The sequence below is a fragment of the Dasypus novemcinctus genome, chromosome 20 (genome assembly GCF_030445035.2).
Source record: "Dasypus novemcinctus isolate mDasNov1 chromosome 20, mDasNov1.1.hap2, whole genome shotgun sequence".
Lineage (NCBI taxonomy): Eukaryota > Metazoa > Chordata > Mammalia > Cingulata > Dasypodidae > Dasypus > Dasypus novemcinctus.
Window position 1 is genome coordinate 50,382,369 of NC_080692.1, and position 22,794 is coordinate 50,405,162.

Sequence of the window (22,794 nt, forward strand, 5' to 3'; positions counted from 1 at the left end):
AACAAAAATAAATAAATAAATAAATAAATGAGATGATAAGTTTAAATCTGAATATATAAGCATTCACCAAGAATTTAAATGAATTAATGTTCCAATTAATTGACAATTGTCAGACTGGATAAAGAAAACCTGTGATACTTCTGTTCATTAGAGACATATTTGAATATAATAGTACAGAACAGTAGAAAATATAAAGATGGAGAAAGATCATGTAAACACCACACAAAGGAAATTTGATAAGCAAATTTATTTAATATCAGACAAAGAAGACTTTAAGATTATAACAGACAAAGAAGGGACCAAGATGGTGATGTCAGACTAGTAAAAAACCAGCAGAACCATCTTCCTCACAACTCCAGAAAACACTTAAGGGGTTGCAGTCACTGGGCAAGTGCAGAATCAAGAAAGCACAACTTTAAAAATGGCAGAAGAATCTCATGGTGTACTTGCTGGCACTTCCCTTTGTCCCCTCCATTGTCCAGTGAGAAGCCAGTCTGTGCCTCCATTGTGGGTTCCTTGCCCTGTTCTGGAGAAAGCAGAATAATTAATCCCTCTGCATATACTGGAGTGCAGTATGTCAGTGCCAAACTAATAGGTGGCAGCCTAAAAGACTGATATGTAATTTGTATATTTCCCCCATCCTTTCACTTTCAACCTACTTATATCTTTGAATTGAAGCTGTATATCCTGTAACCAGTATATAGTTTTGTCATGCTTTTTTATCTTTTCTGCCAATCTCTACCTTTTGACTGAAGACTTTAATTCATTTACATTCAAAGTAACCTCTGATAATGCAGTATTTTTGTTTTTGTCAGCCAAAGGGGTGCTGATGCAAAATACCAGAAATCTTCCAGCCTTTATAAAGGGTATTTATTTGGGATAGAAGCTCACAGTCATGAGGCCCTAAAGAATCCAACTCAAGGTACCATAAGAAGGGCTGGCTCACCCAAAGTCTTTTGCCATGTGTTGAAGCAAGATGGCAGGTGATGTCTGCAAGGGTTGAGACTTCCTTTTTCATCTTAAGGGTCCAACTTCTTCCAGTTTCAGTTGTAGGCTGGCATAAGGCTCCTCTCTCTCTCCTTGGGGCTCATTTCTTTCCAGGCTCAGCTGCTCTGCTCTCTTCACAAGGTCAGCTATAGATTATCAGGCTCATCTATCTTCCTGGGGCCTCACTATGTCTAATGGAGCTGTCTCTCTTCCTCTGTGTTCTTCTTCAATGTGTATCTACTTCTGTGTGAAAGTCTGTTTTAGCAGCCCACCAAGAGGGTTGGGACTCAATGCTGAGTCACAGTCTAATGACATGGTTGAATCAAAGCCCTAATCTTAACATAATTTAATCAGACATCTCATTTGAATCAAATACAATCAAAGGGTTATCACGACCAGAGGAACAGGCCAATTTTTACAAATATAACCTGTATCTTTTTTTAATTCATAAATAATCTCAAAACTGCCACAACTTTTTTCTGCCATTTTGCTATTTTTTTCTTTGTAAGTCTTATACAGTTTTTGACCCTCAACTCTTCTATTAATGCCTACTTCCACATTTAGTTGGTTTTTAAAAAGTGTTAAATCATTTTGAGTCTTATCTCATTTCTTAATATATTTTTCATGTATTTTCTTTGTGGTTACCATGGGGTTAAGATTTAATATCCTAAATCTATAATAATCATATCTGATTTAATACTAACTTATCTTCAAGAGCATGCACATACACTACTCCTATACCCATCTGTCTCCCCACTTTTTTGTACAGTTGTTACAAATTATAATTTTTTACATCAACTTATCATAACTTTTTATGTATTTACCTTTTAACACCTGTCAGAAGTGGAGTTATATAACAAAAAATACCGTATAATACCACTGGTATTTTTAATTACCCATATGGTTATCTTTCCTGAAGGTCTTATTTATTTACACTGCTTTGATCCACTGTCTAGTATCCTTTCCTTTCAGTCTGAAGAACTCCCTTAAGCACTGATCTTAGACAGGTCTCATGGTGATGAACTCCCTCAATTTTCTTTCTTTCTTCTTCTTTTGAGACTCCCATAATGATTATATTGGTAAACTTGATGATGCCCCATAGGTCTCTTACACTCTTCATGCTTTTTTATTCTTTTTCCTTTCTGCCCCTCAGCCTGGATCATTTCAGATCACTGTTTTGGGGTGTTTGTTTGGTTTTTTTGTTTGTTTGTTTGTTTGTTTGTTTGTTCCTACCTCCAACCTGCTCGTGAAACCATCTAGGAAATTTTTCACTTCAGTAATTTCATTCTTCAACATCAGTATTTCTCTGGAGAGATTCCCATATTGTTCATCTATCATTTTCCTTATATCCTTTAATTCTTTTTCTGTGTTTTCCTTTTTATCCTTGAGAATATTGAGGATTATTATTTTTTTATGTCTCTGTCTGTTAAGTCCAAAATCTGGTCCTCTTCAATGATGTTTCTGGATTTTATTTTGTTCCTTTGGATGGCCATCATTTCCTGTTTCTTCCTTTATCTGGTAATCTTTTGTTGCACACTGTACATTTTCATATGTTAAAGTGTTAACTCTGAGATTTAGCCCCTGAACTGTCTGTTCCTTAAGTATGTGTACAGCTAGTGACCTGGCAGAGATTTTCTTGACTGCCAGGGTCTAATGAAAACAAACACATCAAAGCAAAATACACATTTCACTGACTTTGCAAATTAGCTTTATTTTGGCTGTAGTCTTCTCAGAGCTTAGCCCTCCTATCAAGAAACTAACCTGATACAAATGGGACAGTCAGGGTTCTCTCTGCCTTATCTGAGCCTGTGTGGAGCTGGGCCATAGACCGGTTTCTTTTCCTGGGTTTGTGCTTGCTAGATGCCTTAGGAATTTCCTGTTTACAGTTTACTAGAGTTCAAGTGAATCCCCCTCTACCACCTTTGAAATTCACCTCCTCCTCCTCCTAGGTCCTCTCTTGAGGACTTAATATAGGAAGTCCTCTGAACTAGGCTGCTTCCACCTTATCATCCCTCTCACTGCCTCAGCTGTCTGCAAGTCACTCTCTGCCCACAGGACAAACTTGGCGGGGGGGGGGGGGAATGTGAACCCAAGACACATCTTGGGGATCATTCTCTCAGGTGGTCCCAATAGACTGTCACTGACATACCTGCACCCCAGCATGATCACAGGGGCCACTCTGCTCCCTCTGACACATGGCCAGGGACCCACAGTGGGAGCACAAGCTGGTCCTTTCTGCAGTGTCTGGGGAATGGGGAGGGGCTACCAAAGGCACTAGGATCTTCTTCTATGGCTTTTGAAGCTGTGTTTTCTTGATTCATCACTTTCCAGTTAATGCAGCCCTTAAACTATGTTCCACAGTTTTAAGGGAGATTGCTGTCTTTAAGGTACATCTAACACCTTTTCCTGATGGGGTTTGGAGCAATGGCCACCCAGAGCCAGCCCCCAGGCATCTGCAGTAACTGATCAGACATAGAGATCTGTGATTAGACCACACTTTCCTGGAGCTTAGGGGACTAGGTGTTTATGACCCACTCTAGCACCAGCAAGCTGTGTCAGCAGCCTGAGCTCCAGTCCCCACTGCCCCCAGCCGTGCAGCTAGGGGAAGGGGGAAGGCAGTCAATGCAGGGAGGGTGAAACTCATTGGTGTTTATCACAATTTACAAGCATTTTCTCCCTGTTCCCTCCTGGATGCTGCAGAATATTCCACTAGACTCTTGAGTTTCAAAGTAGTTAATTCAGTCAGTTCCTGTCAGTTTAATAAATGTTTTGGTGGAAGGACTGATTCCTGGAGCTTCCTATTCCATAATATTCCCATAATCCTTAGTCAAACAGTGCACTTTTAAACAACCAACAGGTCAAAGGACTCACAAGAGAAATGAGGAAATATCTTGAAGAAAATGAAAACAAAAACATAACTTTACCAAACTTTTGAAATGCAGCAAAGGCAGTGCTGAAACATTTATAGCTCTAATTGCTTGCATTAAGAAAGAAGAAATATCTCAAATCAGAGACCTAATATCACAAAAGGAGGAACTAGAAAAGAAGAGCAAACTATATCCAAAGCAAGTAGAATGAAGAGAATACAAAGATTAGAGTGGAAACAAATGAAATAGGGGGAAAAAATAGAATCAATGGAACCAAAAGTTGGTTCTTTGAAAAGATCAATAAAAATGAGAAACCTTTAGCTAGAATGACAAAGAAAAATAGAGAGAAGACACAAATAAATAAAACCAGAAATGAAAGGTGGGACTTTACTGCCAAACCCACAGAAATGAAAAGGATTATAAAAGGATACTATGAACAACTATATCCAACAAACTAGATAACCTAGATGAAATGGACAAATTCCTAGAAACCACAAAATACCTACATTGATTCAAGAAAAAATAGAAGATCTCAATGGACCAATAACAAGTAAGGAGATTGAATCAGTCATCAAATTTTCTCAACAATGAAAAGACCAGGAACAGATAGCTTTACATATACCAAATTAATGGACACAGAAAAGGAACTTGACAAAAATCAACACCCACCTCTTGATAAAAACACCAAAAAAACTAGGAACAGAAGAAACTTCCTCAACCTGATAAAGGGCATATAAGAAAAACCCACCTCTAACATCATACTCATTGGTGAAAGACTGAAAGTTTTGTCTCTAAGGTTAGGAAAGAAACAAAGATGCCCACTGTCACCAATGTTATTCAACATTGTACTATAAAGTTCTACCCAGAGCAATTAGACAAGAAAAAGAAATAAAAGGCATCCAAATTGGAAGGAAGAAGTAAAACTTTCCCTATTTGCATATGACATGATCTTATATATTAAAAATCTTGAAAAATACAGAACAAAGCTACTAGATCTAATAAATTCAGCAAAGTGGTGGACTACAAGATCAACTCACAAAAACAAGTAGTGTTCCTATACATGAGTACTTAACAATCTGAAGAGGAAATCAAGAAAAAATTTCCATTTAAAATAGCAACTAAAAATATCAAATCTCTAAGAATATATTTAACCAAGAATATAAAGGACTTATACAAGGAAAAATAGGAAAAAATTGCTAAAATTATTGAAGAAGACCTAAATGAATGGAGAAAATTACATATTGATGGATTGGAAGAATTAATATTGTTAAGATGTCAATTATTCCTAAAGTAATTTATAGATTCAACACAATCCTAATAGAAATTCTAACTATTTCTGCACAGGTGGAAAAACCAATCATGAAATTTATATGGCAGACTAAGGCGACCCAAATATCCAAAAATATCATGAAAAGGAATAACAAAATTGGAGGACTCATACTCCCAATTTTAAAACTTACTACAAAGCTACAGTAATCAAAATGTCACGGTACTGGCACAAAGACAGGCATATAGATTAATGGTAATGAAACTAAGAGTTCACAAATCAACTCTCATATTTTTGGTCAACTGATCTTCAACAAGGGAGCAAGTCAACTCAATGGGGAAATAATAGTCTCTTCAACAAATGATACTGGGAATATAGGATATCCATGTGCAAATGAATGAATGTGGATCCCTACCTCACATACACAAAAATTAACCCAAAATGGATCAAAAACCTAAATATCAGAACCAAAACTATAAAACCATTAGAATAAAACTTTTGGAAGCATCCATAGGACTTTGGTTAGGCAATGGTTTTTTAGACTTTACACCAAAGGCATGAGTAATAAATGAAAAAATAGAAAAATGGGACTTCATCAAACATAAAAGTTTTTGTGCATCAGAGGACTTCATGAAAGTAAAAAAAGACAACCTACAGAAAGGGTAAACATATTGTAAACCACATATCCAAAAAGGGTTTAATATCTAGAATATATAAAGAAATCCTGCACTCAACAATAATAAGACAAACAGCACAGTTGACAAATGGGCAATAGACTTGAATAGACATTTCCCCAAAGATATATAATGGCCAAAAAGCATATGAAAATATGCTCAACATCATTGACCATTAGGGAAATGAAAATCAAAACCGCAATGACATATCATTTTACACAAACTAAATGGCTACTACAAAACAAAAGCAGAAGTGCTGGAGAGGATGTGGAGAAATAAGAACACTTGTTCATTGTTCTGGGGAATGTTAAATGGTGCATCCACTTTGAAAACAGTTTGGTGTTTCCTCAGAAAGTTTAGTATAGACTTACCGTATGACTTGGCAATTCTATTTCTAGGTATATACCCAAAAGAATTGAAAGAAGAGACTCAATGAACAGATATTTGTGCACCGATATTCACAGAGCATTACTGACAACTGGCAAAGATGGAAGTAACCCAAGTCTGCATCAACCTATGAAAGCATTAAAAAATGTAGAATATACATACTATGGGATATTATTCAACTGTAAAAAGAAATGAAGCTCTGATACATACAACATGCATGAACCTTGAAGATCTCATGTTGAGTCAAGTAAGCCAGACAAAAAGGACAAATATTATATGATCTCAATTATATGAAATAATTAGAATAAGCAAATTCATAGTTTGAGAAATTAGAATATAGTTTACCTGGGGCTGTGGTGGAGATAGGGAATGGGGGGATAATTTAATTGATATGGTGGCGTGATGGGAAACTTTTGGTAATGAGTGGTTGAGATGGTAAGCACAACATTGTAAACATGATTAACACCACTGAATTATATAAATAAATGTTTAAAATTGAGACCTTTAGGTTGTATATATGTTATAGATTTAAAATTACAAATAAAACCATAGGGCTGTAAAACACAGTGAATCCTAATATAAACTATGAACTATTACTAATTGTACACTTACAATAATATTCTTTCATCAATTATAACAAAGCAACCACTCTATACAAAGTGTTAATAATGTATATGTGGGGTACATTGGCACTTTGTATTATCTGGATGTTTCTGTAAGCCTGCAACTTCTCTCATTATAAAATTATTTTTGAAAAAAGATAATGCATTATGAGTAAAAGTTTAATTAACCAGGAATATATATTAATTATAAATTGTATATACCTAATAGCATAGTTTCAAAATATAGGAAGAATAATTGATAGAAATAAGAGAAATAGGTAAGTTCATAATCATAAAGGGAATAATAACACACTACTGTTAGTAACTGATATGGCAAGTAGATTAAAAAAAAGTAAGTAAGGATGTAAAAGAATTGAAAAACATGTTGTAGCTCCCCTGGCTGCTGACGCAAATACCATGTAATAGATCGGCTTCATCAATAGGAATTTGATGGCTCCCAGTTGTGAGGCTTGAGAAAGTCCACATCGAGGCGTCATCAAGATGAGGCTTTCTGTCCAAGCCTGGCGTCCTTGGGCTGCCTGCCCGTGCTCCGTGGTCCTTAGCTTTTCTATCGCATGGCGATGCACCTGGTGCCATCTCCCGGCTCGCTCTTCCCTTCCAGCTTCTGTTGATTTCACTTTGGCTGCCCCCTCTGTGGCTTTCTCCATGTCTGAATTTCAATCCGTTTATAAAGGATTCTGGTAATAGGATTACCTGACTGGGGTGGGCCACACCTTACCTGAAGTAGCCTCATCTAAGGTCCTGCTCACACCCACAGGAATGGGTTAAGGTGAAGAACATGTTTTTCTGAAGTCCATAGCTTCCAAACTGACACACATAATTACCTAACTTAACACATGACTATACAGAACACTGTACCTAACGAACGCAGATGCACACACTGTCCAAGCACAACTAGCATATTTAGTAAAACAGACTACTTAGGGGTTATAAAGCAAATATCAACAAATCTTTAGAAATTTAGGAAATACAGAGTATGTTTCCTTATCACAGGGTAATTAAGCCAGAAACCAATAACTGAAAGATACCTGGAAATTCCTCTTACGTTTGAAAATTAATAAATATATTTTCAAATATCATGGGTCAAAAAAAAAATCACAATGTTTATTAAGTGATATTTTGACTAAAAGAAAATACAACTTTTCAGAATTTGAGTAAAACTATAGTAAATTTAGGAAATATTTTTAACTAGATGAGAACATAACCTACCAGAATTTGAGTCAAAAAATTATAATGAAAATTTGGAAATATTTTGATCTGAATGAAAATAAGGTGACATATCAAAAACTGTGGAATGTAGCTAACATCTTACTTAGAAATGTATAACACTGAATGCATTTATTAGAAAAGAAGATAGGCTGAAAAGCAATGAGCTAAATATGAATCTTGAGAAATTAGGAAAAGAACATCCAATTAAACAAAAGAAATTAGAAGGAAGAAAATAATAAAGGTAAGAAAACTGAGCAAACAAATAATAAGCAAATAAGGAAATAGGTTCACTGACCTTGGTTTGCTGAAGTGTAACAAAGTAACACCAACCAGCAAGACTGTCAAGACAATGGCAGAGAAGGCACAAATACACCACATGGAAAATGAAAAAGCCGCAGCACTGCCCCCGATCCTGCAGACATATAAAAGAATCATCAGATGCAAGGACATGGTATCAGATACCACTTGAAAATAATCCAGGGGAAATGGGTGCTGGGGAGAACACAGATGAAATAAATTGGTTGTGTAGTGATCGTTCTTACAGCTGTGGGATAAGTACATTAAAGTTGACCATACTATTCTAATTTGGTGTATCCTTGACATTTTTCAAAGTGAAGAAAAAAGTTAAAAAAATATATCAAAAGATATTACTTGTAGAATAACCACGCGCCCCCATTTTCTACCTCTTGTCACGGCATCCCGACTGTTTCGGCATTTCACCGGAGTTTTACTTCTGTAACATAGTATTATTACTAATAACTGCCGCAAACATAAGCCAGGGTGCATTCTGTAGACTTCCTCCTTGAACTTCTACCCTCTGCCATGGCCTTATCTAGTAAGACTCGAGAAGTATGTTCAACAAACAGAGTGTTCACTTTAAAACTTAAGGTGATAGGTGAGTGGATGCGGCTCAAGCGGTTGAGCGCCTGCTTCCCACATGGGGGTGTCCTGGAATCGGTTTCTAGAGCCTCCTAAAGACAAAAACAAACAAAAAGCAAACAAGCAAACGAGGGAACCAACTCAGGGGAGCCGATGGGGCTGAGTGGTTGATCACTGGCTTCCCACTTACAAGGTCCCAGTTAGAATCCCCAGCCCCAGTACCTCAAAAAAAAAACTTCAGGTGAGAGATGACAATACAGCTCTCTTTCCTGAACCCTCACCAGCCACAGGGTAAGTGCCACCTCCCGCCACAGGCCACGGGCAGGCACCCCCTGGCTAAAGCAAGTGCCCTCCAGCCGCCTCCAGCTGCGCCCTGGGCTGCAGGTGGACCTGCTCGATTCTGCTCTTGCCACCCCTTGGAGTTCTAGTGGCTTGTGCCAACAATTTCAAATTTGGAAACGTAATATTCAAATTTGAAGAACACGGCAGGCCATTCTATGAGAAAAATTAAAATTAGTAAGACCATATTAGAAAAGTATCAGAAAAATAGGAATGACACAGACTATCAGTGACAGATAGTCAACAAACAATTAAACGGCATGAACAGGGACTAATAATAAATATTTAATTAGGTTATTTTATAAAGGTTAGATGTTCTATATAAAGAAGTTCATAGGTGTTCATGTAAATAGATAAGCTCTTTTATTTTCTACAAGTAGAATTATATTTAAAAATAAACTTTCAATATAACCATTTTACAGGTATCCCAAAATAATAAAAATCAAGTTTAGTTCAATAAATAAATATTTCAAAAATTACATAATGTTAGTTATTTTAGCATTCTCTCACTCTCAAGTTTTCCCAGTAGGATTATAAATTGTACGGTCTAATAATTATGAACAGCCTGATGAAAATGAATTTGGGAATTAACACGAACAAATTTTTAAAAATTTCAATCTATGTATAAAACCAAAGGGGGAAACTAAATAAAAAAAGAGTTCTCACGGCTAAGAGATTTCAAGGCGAGCCAGGAGGTGGTTCTGGAGGTTATGCTAATGCAGGTCTCAGCCAGACTCCACGAAGTGCCAGCCAACAAGCCTCAAACAACAGTGCTCCAGAGACTCGGGACAGCTGGACGCACAGGCCAGCCACGGCCTCAGGAAATCAACACCCGACGGCAGGTCCTATTTGGGAATATACGATAATCTAGTTCCCCAATATGACATAGTTACACTCATTTAGAATTCCCCTAATCACGATTCAATTTTTTTTATTTGAACCTATAATTTTCAATGTACACCTTAAATATATGTCCCAAAGACTTAAATCTTTGGATTGTTCCTCTGCGGCTGAGCCCTGAGCCCAGCAGAGCTGCGCCCAGCTCCTCCTCTCCAGTTCTTCCGGCCTGCCCTGGACAACTGACCAAACACTGATGATGGACAAGTCCATCCCCAAAACAAGGAGTGTCCACACCTGCCAGCAAGGCAGGGCCGTCCACCTGCCCTTAATACTGAAGTCCCGGCTCAGCCTGAGGCAGTCAGAGCAGGGGCCATCCCAGCCCCTCAAGACAGAAGGAACAAGCAGGGGGAGTGGACGACGGGCCCAGGCAGGCTTGTGATCGTGGTTCTAAAGCTGTGTTAACGGAAGACCCTGTGACACTGATAGAAAGACAGCAGTGGCCGGGGCTTCAGAGGGGAGCGGAGGGATGAGTGGGTGGAGCACAGGCGTTTTTAGGGCAGTGAATTGTCCTGTATGATCCTGCAATGACCGACATGTGGTGTTACACATTTGTCAAAGCCCATAAAACTGTGTGGCACAAAGTGTAAACCACAGTGTAAACTATAGACCTTGGCTAGTAGCAGTGCTTCAATATTGGCTCAACAACTGTAACAAATGTACCGCAACAATGTAAGACGTTCTTAATAGGGGAAGCATGTGTGTGGGTGTGGGGTTCTATGGGAATTCCTATGCTTTCGGTGTAATTTTTCTGTAAATGTAAGCCTAAAACTTCTCTATAAATATAATTGATTATGAAAAGAGAGAAAGAAGTAATAAGAAATGAGAATAATATTATAAATATTAAAGAAATTAAATCTTTAATAAAAACCTTCACTCAAAGAAAGCTCCAGGCCAAGAGAGTTTGCCAGTGAATTTTAACAAACGGGAAGGAATAATCCCATTGCTTTTTACACAAACACTGCCAGAGAACAGAACAGGTGGGAAAACGTCTCACTTTATAAGGCCAGCATAGCCTTATAAATTGAGATATGAGAAAAGAAAATTGCACAGGTAAATCTGATGCATGAACATAGGAGCAAAACTTTTAAATACTATAAAAGCAAGCCACCCCAAGTAATATTTAAGCGTTAATATGTCACAACCAGTTTTCTTTGTGGAAAGTTGGTTCAACATCCAGAAGTCAATTGGTATACCCTGTCCCAATCAAGACAATGGCATGAGAAACTCCAGGGCTCCATCCTCCCACAGAAATGTTGAAAAACCAGTAAGAAGTGACAGAAACATCATTCTCAAAGCCCCGCAAAACAGTTAAAGGATTGATGTAACAGAAAAGCCAAGGTAAAAGTGGTAGTATTGCACAGTGACCTTGCTAGCCTCTTCCTCAACCCCTCACCAGCTGAGCAATGGGCAAACCTGAATTTCCAGGGCAAATCCCCGGCACTGGTTCTGGAGGGAGGAGAGTCCCATAAAGATTAAGCGCCAATTCCTCATCAAAAACCATGGTAGCAAGAAGGCAGTAGGATGACATAATTAATGAGCTGCAGCAAAAGATCGCCAACGAAGAATTCTATATCCAGAAAAACCGTCTTTCAGAAATGGGAGAGATTAAGACAATCCCTGATAAACTAAATCCGAGGAAGTTCATCGCCGCTAGACCGGCCTGACAAGGGGTGCTAAAGTTGGAAGGAAAGGACAATAGATCAAAGCTTTATGAAGACATAAAGATCTACAGTAACTGTAATGTCACGGGCAACTACAAATGCCAGTACTATTGTATTTTGATTTTTAATTTCACTTTTACTCCCTACAGGATCTAAAAGATACATGCACAAAATGTAATGATAAATCAGTAGTTTCAGACTCACACTATATAAATATGTAATTTGTGTCAAGAACTATATAAAGGAGGGGGAATGGAGATGTATAAGAATACAGTTTGTTTATACAAGTTAAGTTGGTATCCAAACAAGAGAAATTGGATTTAAGATGTTAAATTTAAGCCCCAAAGTAACTACAAAGAAAATACTGGAGAAGATGCAAGCTCATAGAGACAGAAAGTAGAGTCCAGGTTGTGAGGGGCAGGGGACAGGAGGAAGGAAAGTGGGGCTGATGTAAAGTAAGGGCAGGTTTCTGTTTGGGGAGATGGAAAGTTCTAGGCATGGACAGCAGTGCAGGTGCTACAACACTGTGGATGTGGTTAATACCCCTGAAGCTGTGTTTGGGAGTGAAGATTGAGAAGGGATAGTTTATATTGTACATATGGTTCCACAAGTAAAAAAAGAAAGAAAGAAAAGAAAGAGCAAGTAAAGAGACAATGGATAGAGCATCCGCCTACCACATGGGAGGTCTGCGGTTCAAACCCGGGGCCTCCTTGACCTGTGTGGAGCTGGCCCATGCGCAGTGCTGATGCGCGCAAGGAGTGCCCTGCCACGCAGGGGTGTCCCCCACGCAGGGGAGCCCCTCGTGCAAGGAGTGCTCCCTGTAAGGAGAGCCACCCAGCGTGAAAGTGCAGCCTGCCCAGGAATGGTGCCACACACACAGAGAGTTGACACAACAAGATGGTGCAATAACAACAACAACAAAAGAAACACAGATTCCCGGTGCTGCTGATAAGGATAGGAGCCGTCACAGAAGAACATACAACGAATGGACACAGAGAGCAAACAACTTGGGGGAAGAGGAGAGAAAATAAATAAATAATAAATCTTTTTAAAAAAGAGAGAGACAATGGCAAATAAATGCAATATGTGATCCTGGACAGTCTCCAACGAGGGGGGAGAAAAGACTTATTATTAGACTTATCTATAAACCTACAATTTCTCTAATAAAAAATAAGATTTCTTAAAAAGGATATTAGGACAAAAAATTGGAAGATAACTGAGAGCTGCATATCAATGTTAAACTTCTCAAGCTTGATAACTGCACTTAAGGAAGCTGTATAAGTGAATATCCTTAGGATATTAAATGACAATATTAAGGAGCGTGATATACATGGCTGACACTCAACTGTTCAGAAAAAAGACTGATAAATAGATAGGTAGATAGACAGACAGACTGATGCATGAGTAAATGAATGGATAGTAGATATATGAACTTAGAAATAGATAGATGGAATGATACAGCAAATATGGCAAAATGTTAAAATTGTAGAAACTGGGTCTCTAGGGAGATGGGCATATGTTGGGGTTCTCTGTATGGAGTTTGTATTAATTTGTAACTGTCATGGAAGTTTGAAATTATTAATATCCTAAAATAAAAAGTTAAAAAATATCAATCAGTATCATTCCCAAAAAGAATAAAGAAGATAAAAAATATCTCAATATTAGCATAAAACATTTGAAAAAAATCAATATATATGCATGTTTTAAAAAGCAATTCCTAGCAAACTAGGAATATAAATCTGATCAAGGGTATCTATGAAAAACCTACAGGAACCATCTTATTTAATGGTAAAATTTTGAAAGTTTCCCCTTTGAGATCAGGAACAAACTAAGATGCCCATTACCACCACTTCTATTCAGAAACATACTGGAAGTCCCAGAAAGTACAAGAAGACAAAAAATAAATGAAAGATATAAGTATTGGAAAAGAAGAAAATAAATTCTATTATTCACAGATGATGTGACTATACAGAATATTTAAAATAATAAGTGACTTTATTAAGATTGTTGAACAATGATTAATATGCAGAAATATCCATTGCACTACACTAATTGCAACTAATAAAAATGGAAATTAAATTTTTTAAAAAAGATGTCATATTCAATAGTATTAAAAATACCAAATTTCTAAGACTATATCTAAAGAAAGACATGTACAACCACTACACAGGAAGTTATAAAGTAGTTAGCATAAAATCAAAGAAAATATAAATAAATAGATGTATATATCCTATTTCAGCAGTAGAAGAATCATTATTGTTAAAATGGCAACTCTCTCCAAATTGACTTCATGATGTAATACAATCTTCCAAAATTCCTAAAAGGGTTTTTGGATATTTTTTGTGTATTTTGACAAGCTAATACTAAAATCTATATTAAAAGGTTTTAATAAGCTGAAGAATATCCAAGACCTACTTGAAGAAGACTCAAGTAGGAGGATTTTCTCTCCTGGATATCAGAATCAAGACCTATTGTAAAATGACATAAATTAAGACAGTGTGATAGTGACTCAAGAATAGACTGATAGACCAATGGAACATATTAAAGAGTCTAATCTAGAAAAAAGCCTACCCAGATGTGGGCTCCAGATTTAAGAAAAAGGTGGCACTACACAACTTTGGAAAAGTGATCATTTTTTTAATAATACTAATAGTGGAACAATTGGATATACATTTGGGAAAAATATTGCCTAGTTAATTTTTTTAGTTAATTTATTTTAAAGAAACTTTAGATTATGTAAATGTTACATAAAAAATATAGGGGATCCCATGTGCCCCACTCCCTCCTCCTTCCACACTTTCCCACATTAACATATTTCATTAGTGTGGTATAATTGTTACAAATTGATTAACATATTTTGAAACATTGCCATTAACCATAGATTATGGTTTACATTATAGTTTACACTCTGTCCCATATAATTTTGTAAATTATGACAAAATACATAATGACCTGTATCCGTCAAACCAACATCATGCAGGACAATACCAATGTCCCAAAAATGTCCCTGTATTCCACCTATTTTTTCCTCTCCCTCTCCTCAGAACTTCTGATGGCCACTGCCTCCACATCAATAATAAAATTTCTTCCATTGCTAGAATAGCAATAAGTCTGTAGTAGAATAATAGTAAGTCTACTTTTTTTCCCTTCTTTATTTTTTTTTTAATGTTACATTTAAAAAATATGAGGTCCCCATATACCGCCCATTCCCCTCACCCCACTCCTCCCACATCAACAACCTCTTTCATCATCGTGGCACATTCATGGCATTTGGTGAATACACTTTGGAGCGCTGCTGCACCACATGGATAGTGGTTTACACTGTAGTTTACACTCTCCTCCAGTCCAGTCTACTTTAGACCATTTTTTATTCCCCAATCTTGCGGAGCTGTGGAGGGTGATGCCCACTCTGCCTTTAATGGAGAGGGGCTTAGATCCCATAAACATGCAATATCTCTCAGGTGGATTGCAGATCTAACTGTAAAAGGCAAAGGAATAAAGATTCTAAAATATAACATAGGAGAGTATATTCATTACCTAAGGGAAGGAAAGAGTTCTTAACTAGAATATTGAAAGCATTACCCAGAAAGGAAAAGATTAGTAAATTGTTGTCATAAATTTTTTAAAGAACTTTCCTTGAAAGACTCCAAAAAAGAGTGTCAGAAAGGCAAGCCACAGAGAGGAAAAAGATGTTTACGATCCTTAAAACTGACAAAGCATTTATATCTAGAATATATAGAGAAGTCCCATAAATTAAAAAGATAGACTGTTTGATAGAAAAATGACCAAAAGCATACTTCAAAGTAGATGATATCTAAATGGCCAATAAATTATGAAAAGATGACCAATGTCATTTTCATTGAAACCACAGTGTAATACCATTACACATTTGCCAGAAGGCTAAAATGAAAATGATTTACAATAACAATTGTTGAAGAGAATGCAAACCAATTGGAATTCATTGCGATAAGAGTGTAAAATAGTACAACCACTTTGGAAAACTGGCGGTAGCCAACTGGCAGTTGGAAAACTCCAACAGAAATTTTCAGCACATGAGCACTATGATAGTTTGGAGCTATACATACCCAAGCAAAATATGTTCTTAAGTTTTATCCATTCCTGTGAGTATAAACTCATTTTACGTAGGAAGTTTTGATGAGGATTTTAATCCTTTTTAAGTATTGCAAGGGTCTTCTCCCTCTCTGTAGCTTGCCTTTCTGAGTCTCTTTTTGGTGTCTTTCAAGGCAGGTACTTTAAAAAATTAAGGAAGGGTCTTAATCCAATTACTGGAGTACTTTTTAAGTGGAATGAAATTCAGAGAGAGAGAGAAACAGGGAGTAGCCAGAAACTGAAATCAGTGGAACCTGGAAGAGATGGGAGAGACAAGAAGGCACTGCCAGGTGCCTTGCCAAGGATCACCAACAGCCATTCCCAGAACACGGTCTTCAGAGAGAAAGCATCACTTTGCTGATGCCTTGATTCGGACTTTCTCTTCACATCAAAATCATGGGCAAATTAATTCCCATTGTTAAGCCAAACCACTGCATGGTATTTGCTTGACCAGCCCAGGAAACTAAAACGAGACCTAAAGACAGGTAAAAGAATGCTCATAACAGCAGTTTTAGTCCCAAATAAAAAACAGTTCTAATGTCCCAATTATGGTAGACCTATTGAAAACAAATGAACTATAATTACATGCACAATACAAATGAACTTCACAAATATATTGTTGTGGGGGGAAAAGCGAGACATGAAATAATATATACTGTGTGAGAAAAAATAAAAATACAAAAACACATATTTATACTGTGTGAGATATGTAATAAATCATTCAAAACTAGGCAAAACTAAACTGTAGGGTGATGTTTACAGCCAAGACACTTACAGAGGAAATGACCAGCTGTTTTCTAGATTATCCTGATACCCCAAGGTTTCTTGAAATAACTCAGAAAAAAATCAATCTTTCTAATCACTGAGCAAGTAAATACTCTTTCTGTTTGATAAAATCTGAAGTAGAGCTATAGATCTTTTCCCTAGAAGGAATTGTACATGCTTGGTTTGCAGGCTTTGGAAAAGAGTATAATAATTTGTGTGTCCAAATCTTGGTTCTACCATTACCTAGCTGTGAGAATTTGGGCAAGTTACTTACCTTCTCTTTGTCCCAAATAACTTATCTGTAAAATAGGGGCAGTAACATTTACTTGACAAGATTAGCAGAATTAAATTAGACAATATGTATAGAACACAGAATTATATATGTCCTAGTATTTAACAGGCATTCAGTGGCACTCAACAGTGGATGATATATTTGCCATTTTATGTATCTGCTTTAAAAGTTAAGTTCATAAAAAGAACTAATATTTTCTGAATTTATCCTGCTCCTGGCTCTGCATCAGACAATTTCTATATTTTAATTTAATCTACAACACTATTGAGTAAGGATAATTACTGATTTATTTTATTATGGAAACTTATGATAGAAGTGGTTAAGTAATTTACCCAAGATCAGACAACTAGTTTTGAAATAAAGTCACTTTGTCATAAATAATTTGAATATCACTTATCCAGCAGTAAAATTTGACATCTTCTCCAACATGTATCTGCCCTTCTATTTTATAAAATATCTCCACCCTCTCTTTTTTTTAAGGGTCAGGAAAATTTTCACACTGTCTTTCTTCACCCAGTCTTACATTTCTTGCCATACCAGCCCCTAATCAGTACCTTAAAGATCCAGATCTACAATTAAGCCAGCAGGTGCAATGGATGAACTGGTCAGGAGGGGTCACACTACGAGTGGCTTTTGACACGCTCCCCTCTAAGGGGTAGGGCACACGGCTTCACACCTTGGAGGAGAAGTTACACTTATTTGTCCTTGAGTCACCACCACCACCTCCCCACCTAACACACACCGTTTTGTTGTGGCTGGGGATTTATTTATACTGACCTCCAAGTACAATGGAAAGCTTGAAGAATAGTGAGTTACTCATATCCCCAGGACCCACTGAGGAGCCAGACTGAAAGAAACAGAGACCCAGACCATGAAACTGTAACATGAAGGGCCCTTTCATTTTTATCCAGAAAAATTAATGCAGCATTTTGCTTCCCTGAGAGTCAAGAAACTCAAGCTCGAGGAAATGAGTTCTGCAAAACATTCGGAAGCATCTCCGTGTTGAGGTCAACGGAAACCCACAGTGGCAGCCACTCGGCCGAGGTTGCTCTCCAGAAGGGCTGCGCAGCTTTCCTGGAGTAAGAGAGGAAGGAACAAGCACCGTCTCCTCCAAGCATAACCGTGATGCATGCTGATGCAGCGCTGAAAAAATGAAGGGGCCAATGCCGAAAACGTCTAAGTGTGGAAAGTTAAGATTTCAACTCCTCCAGCCTCCTGTCTCTGTAAAAGTTAAGTCATGCTGCGTCGTGCCCAACTTAGCTCATCAATAAAACAATCAGCAAGCTTGTCTCATTGGTGCTTTTGCAGGACTGAGGACCAAACCAGTTTTATCTGTACGTGGATGACCACATCATCATTAAATTCTATAGATATTCAGATAATTTAAGCACATCAGACCTCAGAAAGCAAGGTTTTCAAAATAAATAGGTCATTTCAGGAAAGTCTTCACTTTTCTAAAGCACCCATCAGGTTCTCTTTTTGAAACAGCAGAGCTTTCTTGTGCATAAAAGCATGAGTCAATTTTTATTTATTTTTTTACTTTAGGGATTCATACCAAGTGAAATATCAGGCCAGGTCAGGCTGGGTTTGGAGAATATTTGGATGATCTGGTTTTGTTCCATTTCAATTGCTTTAGAAAAATTTATAATGTCAGTCATAGCTCACACTGACTCAGAGGCTTTTCAGAGTGGTAGGGATGATACGAGGGGAGTCTTGGGGTTTGTTCACAGTGCCATCAAAAAGAATAATTCGGAGATTTAATTTCTTTCAGAATTGAAGAAATTAATGCAATTTCTATTGCTCTATAGTGCATACTGATTCTGTTGAAAACTCTTAATTTACATAAATATTTTCAGAAAAGAAAAAGTCATTGCCTAAAATAAGATAAACTTGACACTCAGACTGATCCTTCTTCCCTCTATAAATATGGAAACCAGCAAAAGCAATTATATATCTATCTCTAAACAATGTTAAATATACAGTGAGTGCTACTCTTGATTTTTTCTCAAAATTGAACTCAAATGCTGTCAAGCTTTATCCATAATCCCTATTTTCAAATTCTTCTGTTAGTTTTTTCTCTAAATCATCTTTAATTTCTCCATCTTTTCTTTAAGTCAAAATCAAATTTGGGCTTAATATATTAATAAAAATATCAATTCTGAATATATGAAAAATATCATTTTTCCAAGTCTCAGTCTGTTCAATTCTGAATTGTAGCCTGTCATAGTCCTTATTCTTTTCTTTTTCTTTCCCTTCCCTTCCTTAAAGGATAATACAACATATGTTTTGCTCTCCAGCTCATTTTCAGATTAGCTTGTGTTAATTGAGAACTATTTTGTATTTCATTGCTTGGTTTATATTTTCTGTTAACCATCAACCCATTATTAGTCATGAATTTCTCATTTAAAAAACAATCTCTCAAGATATTATGATCAATATCTTAACACAGCAGCATCCAGAAGTCTTTTGAGCTAAAGTCTATGTTTATTATTCATAGAATTAGAAAGAAGGAAGAATAAAAGCAGTCTCAGTATCACGGTGGTAAAGCGCTGCCCCTGTTCTCTATTCACTTGTCTGGCTCGATGTTTGAATGGAGGAGACTTAGGGTGTCACAGTGAAGAGCACGACTGAAGAAGCCAGCAGACCTGGGCCTGCATCCCACGTGACCTTGAGAAACCCACGGAATCCTTCCCTCCTGCTTCCCCATCGTCACCGTAGGGCTCGTGGAGTCGCTCTGATGGAGAAATCCCATTTCTATGGAAACCTTTACATGTAGACCCTAAGTCCACACTCTTTTTATCATTATGCTCATTTCGCCCTGTGCTGTATTTGCTGAGAACGCACAGGTGCAGAAAGGAGGGTTCGAGAAGCCCACGACCGAAAGATGATGAAACTGGGATGATTTTGCTGGTAGAAATACCAGTGAGTCCCCGGAGCCAGTTTTTCTACCCCCTGATCTTCAGTGTCTGCGGGGCTCAGTGTCAACGAGAAGTTCGCAGGAGCCTGTTTCAGAAACTTAGGGGCGATTTCAAATCCTCTGCTGATGCAAAAGGTGCATTTTTTAATACCAACTAAGCAAAGTGGATGATGCAGAATGGATGACAGCTTCGTGATTTTCATCACTTAAAAACATTAACTCACAGAGCTTATGTTTAACATACAGCACACTGATATCATACACATGAACAAGCAAGGGTAACAGAGAAAAATATCTAAACCAGAACAGCACTGCTAGCATAGCTGGCACAGAGAATAAATGAATACGTAGGCTCCTTGGGTAGTTTGGGGAGGTGGGAAGCAGTGTAAAGAAATCTGTAGACGCCTATGGTTCAAAAAAAGGAAACAATCTCCTTCCTCATGTGAAATGGTTACCATTGCATTGTCCCAGTAAGACAGTTGATGGGTCAGGAAGGCACATTTCTCTACTAAAGAGCAAGAATCTCAACTCAGATTGTTATCCCTAAGAACAAACCAGAATGTTTACTCTGGACTTAATCAAAATGCCAATCACAACTCCTCAACATTTGGAAAATGTTGTGGAACTTAGAAGGAAATTGAACAAATGTACGAATTGCCATGCGAGGTATTTATGGGTCACGGGAAACAGAGTCTTTGGTTTAAAGTTTCAGAGGCTGAGCTCAGTTGCTGTTTGCTGTCACCAGATGACTTTTGCTTGGCTGTAGCTGTATCTTCTGAAGCCCTAGAGCTTAGGGGTCCAGGATTTTTGGTGATATGCTCTATTGCTCTCAGCAGCCCTCACCCCCACCCCAGGACTTCACTCAGGGGAACTCTAGTTTAAATCCAGTTTGTTTAATTTAAGAAGGATTTTCATTCAAATCCTATTTTCTTATCTAATTACAAAAGGAAATACTATCAATTCCACATCTTATTGTACTGTAGGAAGATAGAACAGTAGAAAAGTATAATTGCTGCTTTTGAGAGAAGGCCTAAACTTATATTGCTAGAATAGATTATCAACCCTTTCATCTCTATGCTTTTATCCACACACTGCTATAATCCTGGGGTGACCATCTTCCCTTTCTACCCGTTGACATCCTATCTATCTGTATATTAAAATAAATGGCTGCTTTCAGAGAGAACCTTCAGTGGCCCTTCCACTTTCTCCTAGCTGAGCAGAATCAACAGGCTCCTACCAGGCGTTCCCACTGCACTTGGTTTGTACACCTGCCTGACTTATGCCTTAAACATCCCTTGTGCTGTGAAGGGTCAGGGGGGATGCTGACAGCCATAGGCCACCTCCAGCAGGGACCAGTAGTGGAGGATGAGTGAGGGGTGGCAGTGGCAGGAGCGTCAGTGGATATTGAAAAATTCGGGAGGCACCAACACAATGAACTGGACCAGGAGAGAAGGGAAATGGCTTTTTGCAATATGGCGGCCAACGACTAGAGAGCAGGCCACTCATAAGACAGCTCCTGGTGCCAAGAGAAACACTCATGAGTAATTCGAGAGGAAATGGAGCCAAAAAGGAAAAGTTCTTTTGTGAGAATCATTCTGATCCTACTTAACCCCTGGAAAATACTGGATATATTTATGAGCTCATTTTTCCCCCTTAAATTGCAGTTATTGAAGGCAAGATACAAACTTCTTTAACCTTCTTCCCTCTAAGTCTAGGTCATGGTCTTGTACCCAGAAGCTGTTCAGAAAAATCTCCATTGAATTATATTATTTCAATCCCTCTCTTTGATCCTTAGGCTGCTTAGAGTGTTACTTGAACATTTTCCAGAGTCATTCATTATAAGAAAAAGGCCAGTGGTGAATATCGATGTATTTTGGCTTCTGTGCTAAGTAAACTAGTACCACAGAGAAGACAAGAGCTTTTGAGGTTTTATTTCCCTTTCTTCCTATGCGCTGATTAACCTTAATTCCCCGTTGTCAGTTTCTTGTCTTTTCTTCCAAAATTTCTTTCTGAAAACAGAGCAAAGCTGTTTGGACATAGTTCTTTGTGCACAAAACTTTTCCACTGAGCTCTGAGTATAACAATCAATTAAATAGTAGCATCCCTGATTTTCATAACACTTTATATTTGTAATGAGACACATAATACTCTCACATGGTCTTCAAGCCAAGCTCTTGAAATAAATAGAATGAGTACTACTGAGTCCACTGTTACGTGGAAGCCAAGGTGAGATCATGTGAAGTCAGTAAGTCAGAGCTCAGGTTGGGTTTTCATCTCTGTAACTGTATTCTTTCCACCATACCAGAACACATCACGTCCTGGTACTCCTCCTCCAACTTAGTTCTGGAACATCCAGAAAGCACTTGTTAACATGAGTTTCCCATTTGCCACCACCTCTGTCTTCCTTGACCAAATCCCTTCCACCTCTGCCCTTTGCAGAATTTGACCTCTGAGTGTGTCCAGACTTACATAATGTGTTTGTTCTTCCCAAGGTAACCAAGTAAAATATAACAAATACGAGGAACAGCAGAGTGGGCAAACACAAATACGTATTAACCTATTAAATCATCTATTCCCCAGAACAATGGTTCACACAAGTGGGAGACGGAAAAGACGTATGAGGTCATCGTGGCCGCCCCCACGCCGAAGGAGGTTCAAGGCCAGGGTATGGACAGCCCAGCTGTGGTTCCGTTCCCAGCCCTGCCTCGTGAGGCGCTGCAGTGGGTCAGTGTGGAATCTGCTGGGGGAAACAACCAAGTGACCTCAACGCTGGAGCAGACAAGGGCTCCCGAGAGCCTCGCTGCTCAGTGCAGAGGATGGCAAGCCTAGAACGGACCCGTTCTCCCTAACAGACCAGGGGTCTTACTGCAGGATCTGTCGCAGGTAACAGATGGACCAGGAAAGCTGAAACAAATAG

The 22,794-nt window shown here is 38.0% G+C and overlaps 1 long non-coding RNA gene across 1 annotated transcript; it reads right to left on the reverse strand.

Moving 5' to 3' along the window:
• Window positions 1-237: 237 nt before the first annotated feature.
• On the reverse strand, window positions 238-8,426 carry LOC131274818 (uncharacterized). The gene is made up of 2 exons (XR_009182120.2): window positions 8,310-8,426; window positions 238-526 (listed from the first exon to the last, which is right to left on the reverse strand). It is a non-coding gene; the product is annotated as an uncharacterized lncRNA (long non-coding RNA).
• Between the last annotated feature and the right edge of the window lie 14,368 nt (window positions 8,427-22,794).